This window comes from Stenella coeruleoalba (genome assembly GCF_951394435.1).
Source record: "Stenella coeruleoalba genome assembly, chromosome: 17".
Taxonomy (NCBI): domain Eukaryota; kingdom Metazoa; phylum Chordata; class Mammalia; order Artiodactyla; family Delphinidae; genus Stenella; species Stenella coeruleoalba.
In genome coordinates, this window is record NC_137163.1 from 48110431 (window position 1) to 48125766 (window position 15336).

At 37.4% G+C, this 15336-nt stretch overlaps 1 long non-coding RNA gene across 3 annotated transcripts in view; it reads left to right on the forward strand.

Moving 5' to 3' along the window:
• LOC307175918 overlaps positions 1-15336 on the forward strand; it is a 47720-nt gene that overhangs the window by 5315 nt on the left and 27069 nt on the right. The window contains exons 2-5 of one of the 3 annotated variants that reach the window (XR_013824544.1): positions 1386-1476; positions 3383-3431; positions 3904-3959; positions 8584-8626. This is a non-coding gene — a long non-coding RNA (uncharacterized lncRNA). The remainder of the gene's footprint in view (positions 1-1385; positions 1477-3382; positions 3432-3903; positions 3960-8583; positions 8627-15336) is intronic. The other 2 variants (XR_013824545.1, XR_013824546.1) reach the window with 2 other exon arrangements.

Sequence of the window (15336 nt, forward strand, 5' to 3'; positions counted from 1 at the left end):
GGGTGAATTCGAGATGTAGGGCCTGGGGAACTGGAAAGGTGTGGTTACTGTCACCTAAGATGGAAAAAGTTTGGGGTAGAGCATGTTTGGGGGATTAAAGACCAGTTTTGGAGGTATAAGATTTGAGATGTTTTTGTGACGTCCAAGTAGAGATGCTGAGTACACAGTTGGATACACAAGTCTGCAGTTCTGAAGAAAGGTCTAAACTAGAGATACACTTTAATACAATGGAGATATTAAGAATAATTACATGGAAGCGCTATTTTAAAGATAAAATGAAGTAATGCAATTAGCACTCTGTCTTCTCAAAACATTTAATAACTGTTAGCTAAAATAATTACCTGAAATGAAAAAATACCTATAGTTTGTTTTGTTGTTTGCAGTAAAAGTGAATAAAATGTCACAATTATTTTAATAGTATTTGTGACACAGTAGTTTTAGTTAAGATACCATGACTACAAACATTTACAATAAACCTTTCAGTCTCCTGCTTTTCACTCTGATAGGGTAGTTGGAACCATATTTTGTAAGGTTTAAGTAAGTTGTCATAGGGTACCTCTTTAATTAGAAGTAATTCTGAACTGCCTAGTTCCATGCCGTTTTATATACATATATGTATAATTATTATTTTATGATTTATCAAACTCAGTTGAAAATTTGCATCACTGATATACATTAGAATTTAAGCATTTACCCAGGTATTCAAGGAAAAAAAATGTACTTGTCTTGTAATTTCCATAGGGGTACTTACTTTCACATCTCCCCTTCACTTTGCAATTGCAAACATGGCAGGGGAAATATTATCTTACTGGTCTTTGAGTTCCCCTTAGCTATCTGCAAGTCCTTAAACAGCCTTTGTGGCTTAACCAAAATTCTCTTCCATCTTCATTCCGCTAACAGATATTGCTCTAAGCATGTACTTATACTAAAAAATGCATGACCACGTTGTCTCTACCCATCTATAATTTTATGTTAACACTATCATTATGTAAGCTACACTTTAATTGTAATTATAACAGATTTTATGTCAACACACATCTATTTCTAGTGTTCATCTGGTGTTCAAGGGGAGAGCAGCATGTCGTAAATTTTATCAAAATATAACATCTGAAGACTAGAACAGAGGGTAATTGTGTAATTCTGTATTCACTCTAATTAAGTTCAGTGGAGTTGGCATAATAGAATTAAGATGAAAAAAAAAAAAGACATTGAGGTACCATGGCTCCCTCTCCTAACACACCCTTTTCATATCCGAGAGCAGAGACTCAGCACCTTTCTATACAGAAATGGAGACAGGAAGAGGCCAGAGGATGAATGACAGGCACGAATGAGGTGGAACTTTGAAGAGCAACATGGAAATGAAATACTTCTTTTGTATTTGGTAGGTGGGGAAAATGTACCAGCGTGTATGCCTACTGGGACCACGTTTTCCAGAACAGTTAAGCCCAGTGTCAACCATGCTGTCCCACCTTCCTCGTAAGTAGGAATCTACTGTTACTTGAATCTTTGCTTCCTGTTTCTTGATAGCTGGTTGAGAAGATTATCACAGGAAGTGCATCTTGTTAGCAAATACACTGTTTTGAAATGATTGACACTCACTGAAGAGTGGCAACTCCAAGCTTGCTCTCTCTTGATCTTGGACTATTTAAGTCTGGAGTGCAGGAGTGGGTTATGGGGAAAGACCATTGGAATTCTTATGTCTTCAGCATAATGGTTATAGAATAATGGTTAGGAGTGTAGGTGCTGGTTCAAATCTCTGTTTTCCAATTGCTAACCATATGAGCTTGGGCAATTTACCTGATTACCTGAACCTCAATACTCCTGCCTATAAAATGATGTTAATAATATTTCATCCCCGTAGACTTGTTTTCAATGTTAAAATGAAGTCACTTACATTAAGCACTTAATACAATGCCTAGAGCACAGTAAAGTCTATTATTATTACTACTACTACTACTACTACTATTATTATTACTGTCACGATGCCAGTTGCTATTTTTCCTATGCCTTATTCCATTATCTTCTGGCTTGTCCCCCCATTTCTGTCTTGTTTCTGTACAAGGGTAGGTTTGTCACAGAGCATTTTCTTTCCCTAGTGTCTGACTCTTAGTCATCAAGGTGACTGGTCCACAACACGGCATTCATTGCTGCTCGTTGAAGCAACCCATTTTGAGAAGGGGAGTTGGATATTGATGCCAAGTTGGGTCAAGGAGAGAGAATTTTCTCTCTTCTGCACTCAGCTAAGTGAAATATTCAGGCCTCAGAAGGAGAATCAGGCAAAGGGCAACATGCTTAATCTCATACCTTAGTGATTAAGAACAAGTCAGGCAGGCTGGATTTGAACTCATTTCCGTCATGTACTGACAACGGGATCTTAGGTGCTTTTGTAACCCCTCTGAGGCTCAGTCAACATCTGAAAGAGACGAATAACGTTATCAGGACCTAGCGTATAGCCTCCTTGTAATAAGTGAGTAAATCCTTTTAAAACGTTCAGCACGTTGTTTGGCATATAAACACGTAATAAAATTTAGCTTCTTTGACTGCTACCGCTGCTAATATTATTAAGTAGCTGAGCAGATCCGAGGCCCATTTTTTTCTTAGATTGCACATAATCATTTGGACAACCAGCTCACATTGATCAACCGTTGCTTATATATAAACCCCCATGAACCCAAAGGTGCTTTAACTCTGTCCCAGTCAGAGCCTGTTCTGGGGGCAGAAGCAACACCGGCACTACCCCCGTCATCTTTGCCTTTATTGTCACTACACTCGCCTGCCGTACTGAGCACTTTCTGTTTGCCAGGCACCAAATTTAGCCCTGCGTATGCACTATATCATGTAGTTCTCACACTCAGGTGGGAGACATTATCATCATCCCCAATTTTCAGATAAAGACACTGAGGTGTTGGAAAGGTAAGAAACTTGACCCACAGCAAGAGATGGAGCCAGAGTATTCAAACCCTTCTCTCTGACCTCAAGAACCCTTAAATATTAGCATACTACTACATCTTGGTAAGAAAATCTGCTTCTAGCCACTCTGGTGAGAGGAGAAATGATTCTCAGTCCCCACATTCCTCTATTGCCCATGCCACCCTAGCCTCAGGACTAGGTGGGAAAGGAAGTGATCTCTTCAAAGAGCAGCCAAAGGGAACCTACTCCCTTCTGCCTTTTCGTAATCAACTAACCAATATTTTATTTCCTTCTTAAGAGTCCCCACATGTTCCTTTTGGTACTTAGCTTGGCCTTTTAGAATTCTGACATTCTGTACATGACTCATCCACTGTATTTCATGTTAATTTATTGAGGTCAAGTATAGGGTCTTACTCATCCTGAAGTCCAGTTATCCCCTGTCACATCTAACTCTGTTCTTTTCTTCTTGTAGGACATCTGCAGATATTTATTTGAATTTTGTTGAATTGTTCTCATCAATAGTAAGTACATTAAAAGTTATACAGAAAGTGCTTTCTTATAAGGAAAACCATCTAAATAGATTTCTAGCTCTTTACTTTTTATAGCACTATTGTAGAGATTATAGATCTCCAGATAATATTTTTTAGATTGAGTTCTTCATATCATCTTATTTTTACATATAATGATAAATCTGAATTTTCTCTTATCAAAGCTCCGAGACTTCACTGGCTTGTAACTTAGCTTGTTGATTATGTGTTACTGACTTTTCCATTTACAATGATGTTTGATCCTGGTAAGGATGGGGCTGGGTGGGAAGGTACATCTTAGGGCCATCAATTGGTTTTGCAGAGAACTAACATAAAGATCTAAAGTCTCATCATATTTCTGCAGAACTCATGAATCATTTTATTTTAATTCCATTCATTCAGGGAGTATAAAACCATTTTCAAATTGTTATTCCTAATTTGTTCATCTTCTCTTCCTTAGTCTTAGTGAGAAGAGAGCAGGGTGAATGGAAGAAAGTCATTATGACCACTGGGGCCACTAGGGTAGGCATCAGTCCCAGAGTTTTGTTTTCATCTCTCCGCTATGAATATTGGCTAATGTCTTGAGTGCTTACTTGGTGCAAATTACTTAGCTGACCATGGCAAATGGGTTGTGTCATTTCATCCCCTGATAGTCATACAATTAATGTATGTATTATTATGATATCCCATAATGCATACATGGAACAGAGCCTCAGAAGTAGTTATTTGCTCACCAAAATATGGTAGATGTAGAATTTGGACTCAGGTCTGATAGACTCCTAAATCACTCCTAGTGATTTTTACCACTGAATTAAAGTTGTATACCTCTGGAGAGTAGATAGTTTCTAAAATTTCCTCAGCTCTAACATTTTATAATTAAATTTTTGTCTGATGGCAAGCTTAACAGTTAAGATGGGTAGGAAGGAATGCCAGCCTGTTGAATGGAATTTCCCTGAAATAAGCCTGTTTTATGACACCGGTTCACTCATTCATTCACTCAGCATGTATTGAATGTTTGCTCTGTGCAAAGGCATTTTAGGCATCACAGTGGAGTGAGCGCCCCTTCCATAGACTCTCCTGCAGCACTCAGAGAAGTCTTGGACTGGTTTGCCTGTTATGGAATGGGGCTTGGTGATAGAAGCCTGGTTTGTCCTCCACTGATAAAACTAAGACATACTCATATGAGTTTAGAGGCATCTTGAAGCTGTGGAGTAGTAACACACATGAATCTTACCATTTTTGCCTGGGATTAATGATATGAAGGCTTTGGATTTGGGTATGGAAAATGGATGCAATTATGGGTGTGTTGGTTCTACATATATACGGACATCACGTGTCATCAGCCTGCAGCTACCTGCCATTCCTCACTACTCCTTCTTTTCACAAACCAAACAGGTACCTTCTTATCTCTCCTGTGGATAAGCTCTTGACAGTGGCACTAGGGCCTCCCTCAATAAGTACATCATTGGCTAAACCAGTGGTTTCTCAGATATGCTCATTGAACAACCCTTAAGGTGGATTGACATTCCACTGCCTAGAATAGAATATGCTGTTCTTTAGAAATCGGGGGGAAAAAATAGGCCACCAGATGTACTTTCTTTAATTTAAATTCTATATATATATATATATATATATATATATATATATATATATATGAACAATTGTTATATATGTGTATGTATACTTGTTCATACATATGAATGATTTAAAATTGAAGAGAGATACATATATACACACACATATATATATGTATATTTAAATTTTGGCTTCTGTTAGCAAGTAGTAAATTAAATTATTAGCAGATCCATACTGCAGGGAAATAACCAATCAGATTTCATTCAATAGCTTGCTTTTTTGTAGATTTATGGTTGTGATTTTATATCTGCAGGTATGTTTGCTGAAGAAAATATTTCTACCACTTTACACAAAATTAAATTCATTTAATACCAATGCGGCATGTCTCAAATGTCTTAATACAGTTTTAATCTTGAATCGCATCAGAAGTATGAAATTAGAAACATACCCCAAAATCATTTGAAGATATAATTACTTTCATTTCCCTTATACTTTTCAGACTTTTCAAAAATAAGTATTTAGTTGTACTTATCTGTTTCTGTCTCTCTAAGGATAGCAAACACTGAAACACAATTCTTTTAAAAGTCAATATTAAAACTATATTGTCCAAGATGATCAAAACTAAGGAAGTGGCAAAGAAATTCAAAAATTTAAACTTTCAAAGGGTGCTTTTTCTGTGAATGTGTAGTACTTGTTCTTCTGAAGGAATTAATCTTTTTAAAAATTTAATTAACTTATTTTTTATTTAAGTATACTTGGTTTACAGCATTGTGTTAATTACTGCTGCACAGCAAAGTGACTCTGTTATACATATGTATATACATTCTTTTTCATATTCTTTTCCATTATGGTTTATCACAGGATATTGAATATAGTCCCCTGTGCTATACAGTAGGACCTTGTTGTTTAGCCAATCTATATATACCAGTTTGCATCTGCTAATCCCAAACTCCCAGTTCATCCCTCTCCCACCTGCTTCCCCCTTGGCAGCCACCAGTCTGTTCTCTATGTCTCTGATTCTGTTTCATAGATAGGTTCATTTGTGTCATATTTTAGATTCCACATATAAGTGGTATCATGATATTTGTCTTTCTCTTTCTGACTTACTTTGCTTAGTATGATAATCTCTAGTTGCATCCATGTTGCTGCTGCAAATGGCATTATTTCATTGTTTATTTATGGCTGAGTAGTATTTCATTGTATATATGTACCACATCGTCTTTATCCATTCATCTGTTGATGGACATTTAGGTTGTTTCCATGTCTTGGCTGTTGTGAATATTGCTGCTGTGAAGATCAGGGTGAATGTGTCTTTTTGAATTATAGTTTGGTCTGGATATACGCCCAGGAGTGGGATTGCTGGATCATATGGTAGGTCTATTTTTAGTTTTCTGAGGAACCTCCATACTGTTTTCCACAGTGGCTGCACCAACTTACATTTCCACCAACAGTGTTGTAGGAGGGTTCCCTTTTCTCCACACCCTCTCCAGCATATGTTATTTGTAGACTTTTTAATGATGGCCATTCTGACTGGTGTGAGGTGGTACCTCATGGTAGTTTTGATTTGCATTTCTTTAATAATTGGCAGTGTTGAGCCTCTTTTCATGTGCCTATTGGCCATCTGTATTTCTTTTTTGGAGAAATGTCTTTTTAAGTCTTCTGCCTATTTTTTTTGATTGGGTTGTTTGCTTTTATTGTCATCAAGTTATATGAGCTGTTTGTATATTTTGGAAATTAAGCCCTTGCTGGTCGCATCATTTGCAAATATTTTCTCCCATTCTGTAGATTGTCTTTTCATTTTGTTTATGGTTTCCTTTGCTGTGCAAAAGCTTGTAAGTTTGATTAGGTCCCCTTTGTTTATTTTCATTTTTATTTCTATTGTCTTGGGAGACTGACCTAAGAAAACATTGGTATGATTTATGTCAGAGAATATTTTGCCTGTGTTCTCTTCTAGAAGTTTTATGGTGTCATGTCTTATGTTTAAGTCTTTAAGACATTTTGAGTTTATTTTCGTGTATGGTAAAAGGATGTGTTCTAACTTCACTGGTTTATATAAGGCTGTCCAACTTTACCAACACCACTTGCGGAAGAGCCTGTCTCTTTCCCATTATATATTCTTGCCTCCTTTGTCAAAGATTAATTGTCAAAGATTAACTGAGATGTGGTTTTATTTCTTGGCTCTGTATTCTGTTCCATTGATCCATATGTCTGTTTTTGTGCCAATACCACGCTGTTTTGATTACTGTGACTTTGGAGTACTGTCTGAGTCTGGGGTGGCTACGCCTCCAACGTTGTTCTTTTTCTTCAGGATTGCTTTGGCAATTCTGGGTCTTTTATGGTTCTGTATGAATCTTAGGATTATTTGTTCTAATTGCGTGAAAAATGTCATGGGTAATTTGATAGGGATCGCATTAGATCTGTAGATTGCTTTGGGTAGTATGAGCATTTTAACAATGTTAATTCCTCCAACCCAAGAACATGAGATGTCTTTCCATTTCTTTGAATCATCTTCACTTTCCTTTATTAATGTCTTACAGTTCTCAGTGTATAAGTCTTTTGCCTTCTTGGTGAGGTTTATTCCTAAGTATTTTATTTTGAGGGTTGTGCTTTTAAAAGGCATTGTTTTTTTACGTTCCCTTTCCGATATTTCATTGTTGGTATAAAGAAATGCAACCAATTTCTGTATGTTAATCTTGTATTCTGCTACCTTGCTGAATTCGTTTATCAGTTGTAGTAGTTTTCATGTGGAGTTTCTAGGGTTTTCTATATATAGTATCATATCATCTGCATCTAATGACAATTTTACCTCTTCTTGAAGGAATTAATCTTGAAGTTCTACTAAGACTTTTGGGATACCTGTTTTAATGAGCCACTACTTCCTGCCTGAGATTGCACTATGCACCAGAGATTCTAGAATTAGCATAGTAAAACTAATAATGCAAACAACAACAACAAATCTTCACAAACCTTCCTTGCAAGGAAGTAAAGTCTACTGGAAAAACAGACAAGTGAAACACACATTCAAAATGGCAGTGATTCTCAAACATTTATGTGCTGAAAAATCATGACAAGCATGATAACCAGGGCAATTACTAGACCCCTTCTCCAACTGGTAAGGTGTAAGGTCCTGTACCTCTATTTTTGGTGAATGCCTCCAGGAGAGTGTGAGACAGATGTTCTCAGTTGTCGTCAACCTTTAGTGTGCATCAGATATGCCTGAGAATATTGTTAAAACACAGATTGCTGGGCTCCAGTGCCAGCGTTCTAACCAGTTCCCAGGTGTGGCTGATATTGCTGGCCCAGGGACCACATTTTGAGAACCACCTTTCAAAACTCTGCAGTATGCGGTTGTGTGTGTTGTGAATGCAGTATGCGGTTGTGTGTGTTGTGAATGAGACGGGCCCAGAGAACCAAAGGAGGGCAAAGGGACTCTGCCCTAAATTAGCCAAAGGTAACAATAGCAGCTACAATTGATTGACCCAAGAAAAAATTGTAAGAACTTTACCTGCATTTGCTCATTTAATCCTTTCAGTAAGGTACGTAGGTGCTACTTAGTGTTCCTCTTTTACAGGGGTGTCCAGAGAAGGTAACAACTTTGCCCACGTCCTAAACTGGTAAGTAACAGATTAAGAATTCAAGTCTAGGAAGTCTGATTCCAGAGCCCACACCTCTACCCTTTCTGCATGTAGAGAGGAGTAAAGGGTTGTCAGTGAAGCCTTCCTGGGGGCCCTGGCCTCTTACTTTAAATAGAAGGATGAGTGGACATAAAGATCATTATTTGTGTGTGGTGGGGGTAGGGGAGGAAGTATGAGGGCTTCCAGAAGAGCCCGCCCTCCCCATACATCTGCTATAAGCAAGTCTGATGATCAGGAGTCCGGAACATGAGTATGACTATGGGATACTGAGAAGGGTTCTAGAACCCTGAGGTTAGAGTTCTGGATCAGTTAGTAGGTAACAGAAAGTGAATGAGTGATTTACCTTACTTTCCACGGGTAGCAGGAAGTTTGGAGATAGTCCCTCTAGCTGCTGAAGGGCATCACCAGGGGACTGGGTTGCTTCGCTCTTCCAGCTTCCACATCTCTAGCACGTCCACATAGGTTCAAAGTGACCCCAGAATCTCCAATAGTGTTCCAACAATTTGGGCAGGAAGAAAGAAAAGGATAAAAAAAAGGAATTAAGTAAGAAAAAAAAGGCAGTGTCTAACTCAGAGAGCAAATTTTTTTACCACAGATGGTCAGCAGACTTGTACTTAGATCTCATCAGCTCGGATTTTAAACTGGCCACCTTAGCCTTAAGGATAATGGGGTCTCCTAACCAGGGCTCTGATAGTAAGGAATAAGGAGAGAGTGGTACTGATTAGCAGTGCCTGCTGTCCCAATCAAATATTATCCCCAAACTATTTTTTTTATCCTATATTTTACTTTAAAGAATGGAGGGGAAACATTATGTATCTGTAAATAGCCTTTTAGAAAGGGTACAATTATATAGTTATACAACCCCCTGGAGGGCTCCTTTCTTCTAAAATCTCTTTAAAAACTGTTCAAGGTTAAGGACATTTTTATCTTAATTTAGTCACTTGCAGTCGATTATCTTGGAATGACATCCTCTCTCTGCAGATGTTCTGTCAGGCTTTAGAAGATTCTAGAAGTGGACAGAGAAGTGTTATGGTACATGTATTTGCAATATGCACGTCTTTGAAATGAAATCCATTTAGGGACCAAAAGGCATTTCATGTCTTTGCTATACATTTTCACATATTTGCCTTTCCAGAATTCCTTTGAGCAAATCTGTTAGATGTAACCCATCCGTTTCTCCCATCTGAATTCTTTATTACTAAACATTCTTCAGTATGCTCTCACTCCCCTCTGTCAAAGGCGTTTCTCTGGGTCCTCACCCTTCTCATCTCATATGTGAATGCGTATCTTAAACTGAAGCAACAGTCTGCTATGACTTCTCCATAACTTGAAGAACCCGTCTTTGTGGGAAAAAAAGTAGACTTACTAACGTAAAAGGTAAAATGCGCGCAGTATTTCTGAGAATTAAAAACTAAGATAAAAACATAAGCAATGGAAAAAACTTACAGTGGATCCTTTTCAAAGACTTTATTTTACAGAGAAGGCAACTGAGGTTTAAAGAAAAAATGTGTTAGTTAAACACTAAATAATAAACCTTAAACCTCAGTGGAGCAACACATGGACAGTTCATTTCTCACTCACTCAGGAGTGTAGTATGGACTTTGGTGGTCTGCGGGTCAGTTTTCTGCTCAGTTACTCAGGGACCCACCACCTTCATCAAGTGGCTCTACGTTTGTCCTAAAAAGGAAAGGAGAGAGGAAGCTGCAAGCTACAATTATCAACTCGTTATCCTTCAGACATAAACTCTTCAGGTCACCTCTGGTCACATTCTTTGGGATAGAACCATACCCAGATGCAAGCGGAGATGGAGAATGTTGTTCCTATCTTGATCCTAGTGATGCCTCTACAGGCTGGAGGAGCTAATTAAAGTGTAGTCAACAGCTCGTTGTTTCTGCCACAATGAGTGATTAGCCTAAGACTGGATTAATTATGTGTGGATTAATATATGTGTGTGTATATATACATTTTTTAGCATGAGTTGACACATGGAGCTTCTGCCGTATCAAAAGAGTACAAACTGCCTCTTGTTGCTTTTTCTTAATTGAAGTTGACTACTACTATCTATTTCCCTTCATTTTGCTACCTCCTCCCCGCCTTTCAGTATTATATGAAAATTCTGAAAGAAATAATTTCAAAGTTTCCAGTGCTTTTAAAGGTAATAGAATACTCAGACCTTAACAATTTTCCTGTGTGAACCTTTTGCCAGACTAAAATAGTTAACTTATGAAAAGTAAATTTAGATTGATACAAAAGAGAAAATAAGCTGATTTTTTTTCTTTTACACAAATACCCTGAGCCAGGGTAGAAAATAAATGGAAAACTGGAGGAATTTAGATCCTTTTGTTGTAAATTTAAATATTTTTAATTGTAAAAATAATACAGGCTCATTGCAGAAACTCCAAAATTGAAAGGATTTAAAGAAAAAAGGAAAAATAACTCAAAATCCCATTTCTGATAAGTCATCTCTGTAACATTTTTGAGGGTATCTTTTGAAACTTTTTTGTGACGGGGTGCATATAAATACAATGCAAGTATAAAATACCTTTAATTATTATATCAAACTACAAAACAGTTCTATAACATTTTTATTTAGTAATATAAGTATGATTACTCATCACCTAATAAAAATCTGCAGCATCATTTTTAATGGTTGAACAGCATTCTGTTATTTATTTAACCAGTCCCTACTGTTCAACATTTAGATTATTCCTGTTTTGCTCTGCTAAACAATGAGACAAGCATCCTTGTTCATATGTCTTTGAGCATTTGTTTATTTCCTTAGAATGGACTTCTAGAACTTGAATGGCTGTTTGTCAGTTCTGGTACATACTGACATATTTTCTTCCAGAAAGGTTACCGTGCTTTTTATTTCTACCAAGAATTTAACATCCAGTGTGGTTTCTTACACACACTCATCAGTACCAGTATTATCAATATCAATACCAGTATTATCAAGTTTTTTAAAACTTTGTCATTCTAGTCAGTAAAATATGACACCTGAATTATTTTATTTGTATTTCTTTGATTAATAATAGCAAGGTTGAACATATTTTCATATCTTTATTGGCTGTTAATACTTTTTAGTTTGTGACTTTATGACATCCATTTTTCATCGATGTATAACAACCTTTTATATATCAATGTGTTTATTTTGTTGTTTGTTGTAAATGCAATTTTTTTCTCTTCATTTATTAATTTTTATTTTGTGTGTGTTGAACTTCTTTAATACTGTCAAGTCTATTCAAAAACTCTTTAATGAACACAACAAATGTGGAAAATCAGTCATTCTCCTGCATTTTGTAATCAATGTATTTCCTTTTGGGCAGTATGGAAATGTAGGTTCTTATTTCATCTTATGGTTGGAAAGAATCTATTCCCTCGGAAAGGGATTATAGTCTCCATGATGCAGTAATAGGAGATTTTATAGGGTAGGCAGGGTCTACAGAAGAAAAAACCCTAAATCACACTCCATTGGTGGTTGCCTTATTTATAAAAATGGCATTTGAGGTTGTGTGACTGCCATCAGGTAAGCAAAATTAATTTTTAGCATGAAATACTCCTATCAGTAAGAACAGCCTAGGATAGGCTAGCAGTAAGAAGTGAGGGGTTATGGGATTGGGGCATAGCCTCTGTTTCCTCCAATGCAGCTGGAAATTTAAACTCTGGGGCTCCTGCTTGATCCAGTCAGCCCAGCTAGTGTGTGTTGCCAGGTAGGGTGAATAGACTCAGAAGTACAAGAGCTCATCCTTGGTCCCCTCTGGAAATGAGCAGAGAATACTGTGTCAAGCAGAGGTGATCAGTCCATGGTCTGGAGACTTGGATCTCCCCACATAGTCCTTAAAGTCAGGGTGAGACAAAGTGCCAATACAAATTATATTGATGACAGTATCAATGAGGTGACATTGAGTCCTTTGACCCAACGTGTGTCTGCAGTGTGCCATCCATTAGTAAATGGGCAAAGCCATTTGACAGATCTATCTGATACAGTGAATGAATCTGACACTCACATTTTGAAAACTGAAACTGTATCCATTTGTCAAGAACAGTGGCTACTTGTTCTGCTTTATTCTCCCTGGTAGATCTAGGTAACATTGCAGGCAGTAAGACGTTCCGGCATTTCACCCTGGAGTAGCCCCAAAACTGAAGAAGCTGTCTTATCGGTAGTTAGCTCCTTGTCACCAAGAATATTAAAGTAGATTTGTATGATTAGCAAATTAAAGAGACTATAGTGCCTACCACTACTGTATTCACTAAGGCACCCAAGTTATTCTAAAGAAATCCTAATAATACATTAGGACCGTTTTGAATATTTTTATTTGATTAGCCATAATCTTCTAGTTATAACATCCATCACCATTTTGACCACTGAAACTTGGCCTTCTTTTCTTACAGCCTAGCCCTGTGGTCTTGGGCTAATCACTAACCTGCTTAGATACAATTTTCTTCTCTATGAAATGGAAACAATATTATATGCTTTGAAGGACTGCAGGAAGATGAGCTGTAATGTTTATCAACTGCCTAGTAAGTAGCCTGACCCATAATAAATACTTGGCTAATTGTAGATGTTTCATTTTTAGTTTTATTTCCAAACATTGCTCTTTACTTTTGGAACTCTAAAATTTGTTTTGAGAGTGGAGGACTTGTTGTTTGGATTCCTCCAACACACTCTGTATATTCTGTACTTCTATCCCTACATCATTTATATTAATGGAATAAATGATCTTTGGTCTGGTGATTCCAAGGTGACGAGGAGCTAAGTGGAGGTTCAGTATACACCTGGAAGTATGGATTTTCATGCCCAGTGCAAATGTGGGAAAGGCATTATTCCCACATTATAAATGGGGTAAAAACCTCCAACTTGAGGAGACTCTGGGTTGAGAGATGAGAGATTTACAGGTACTGTGTTTATCCTACAGGGTACCACAGGGGCTTTTATGTTCTGTAGCAAGAATTTGCACCTTATACCCTTGTAATTAGAAGTAAAGCATACCACATAAGTAATATCTAGTAAGCATTAGAGTTAGAATAAATACCATTTATTTAACGTTTCCTTTGTGTTAAGCATTTTACAGTTACAACATATGGATGGATACTATATTGTAATGGTTAAGAGTGTAGTTTTTTGAGCTAGATAATCCTGGATTGGAATCTCATCTTTATTACCTCTTTTTTTCCTGTTTTATCGAGGTATAATTGACAAAATTGTAAGATAGTCAAAGAGTATATCATGATGATTTAATATACATATGCGTTGCAAAAGGATCCTTCCCATCACGTTAATTAATACATCTAACAGCTCATGACACCTTTTTCCTTTTTTTCTTTTTTTGGTGAGAACACTTAAGTTCTATTCTCTCAGAAAATGTTATACAATACAGTGTTATTGACTGTAGTAACTATGTTACACAGTAGATCCTCAGACCTTATTCATCCTGCAGCTGAAAGTTTGTACCCTTTTACCAGTCTTCCCCTCTTTTCCCCACCCACACCCCAGCCCCTGGCAACCAGTTTTCTACTCTCTGTTTCTATGAGTGTGGCTTTTTTTCTTTTTAGATTCCATATATAAATGATATCATTTGTATTTATCTTGTCTGGCTTATTCCATTAGCATAATGCACTCCTGTTTCATCTATATTGTCACAAATGAAAGGATCTCCTTCATTTTTTAAGGCTGAATAATATTCCATTACCTCTTAAATGAGTGACTTTTGGTACATTGTTTACACTTTCTAAGCCTCACGGTTTCTTTTCTTTAAAAAAAAAATATATATATATACTAACAGGTTATTTTCTGATATGTGGAATGTTTGTTGAATCAACAAATAATTAGTTGATCATAAATGTGACACTTAGCACTGTATTAACATTTATTAATACTCTCCCTGTTAATTTCTACAATAAATTGTATAATAAGTAACAATAATAATGGTACTAGTAGTAGTTTTAGAAAATGCATAGGATGTGCCAGGCATCATATCCTGTGCTACCCTCCTTCATTTGTACCACAAGTTACATGTGGACATCATCTTCCATGTTGTTTCCTTTAGAGAAAATTGAAGCTCAGCAAGATTGAGTAGCTTGCTCCAGATGTGAACTCAGGTCTGAATCACTCCACATATAGGTTCTTAATAATTTCATGTCTTTAATTCCACATCTGCATTTGTTTGTTGTTGTTGTTTTTAACTTTCCAAGCATCTGATCTGAAATTCCTTTCTCTTTGGGGAATTTTCCACTTTGTGGGTCTTGGTGAGAAACAGAGCCTTCCTCTCGTTATACAAGCTGAACATGTCAGATACACTGTTTACTCACATGCTCAGTCTCCCTTACAGATGGAAAACAGTCGGGCGACCTCGGGTTGGCCAACTGCACCCCCTCTTGGTTTTTTTTTTTTTTTTTTTTTTTTTGCGGTACACGGGCCTCACTGTTGCGGCGTCTCCCGTTGCGGAGCACAGGCTCCGGACGCGCAGGCTCAGCAGCCATGGCACATGGGCCTAGCCGCTCCGCGGCATGTGGGATCTTCCTGGACTGGGGCACGAACCCGTGTCCCCTGCATCGGCAGGCGGACTCTCAACCACTGCGCCACCAGGGAAGCCCCTCTCTTGGATTTTGAATTACAAATAAATGATGTAAAGAAGCAAGGCCAGCAGTGTTGGGTCAATCTTCTGTTTCCTGTTCCTGCTGGGTAGCAA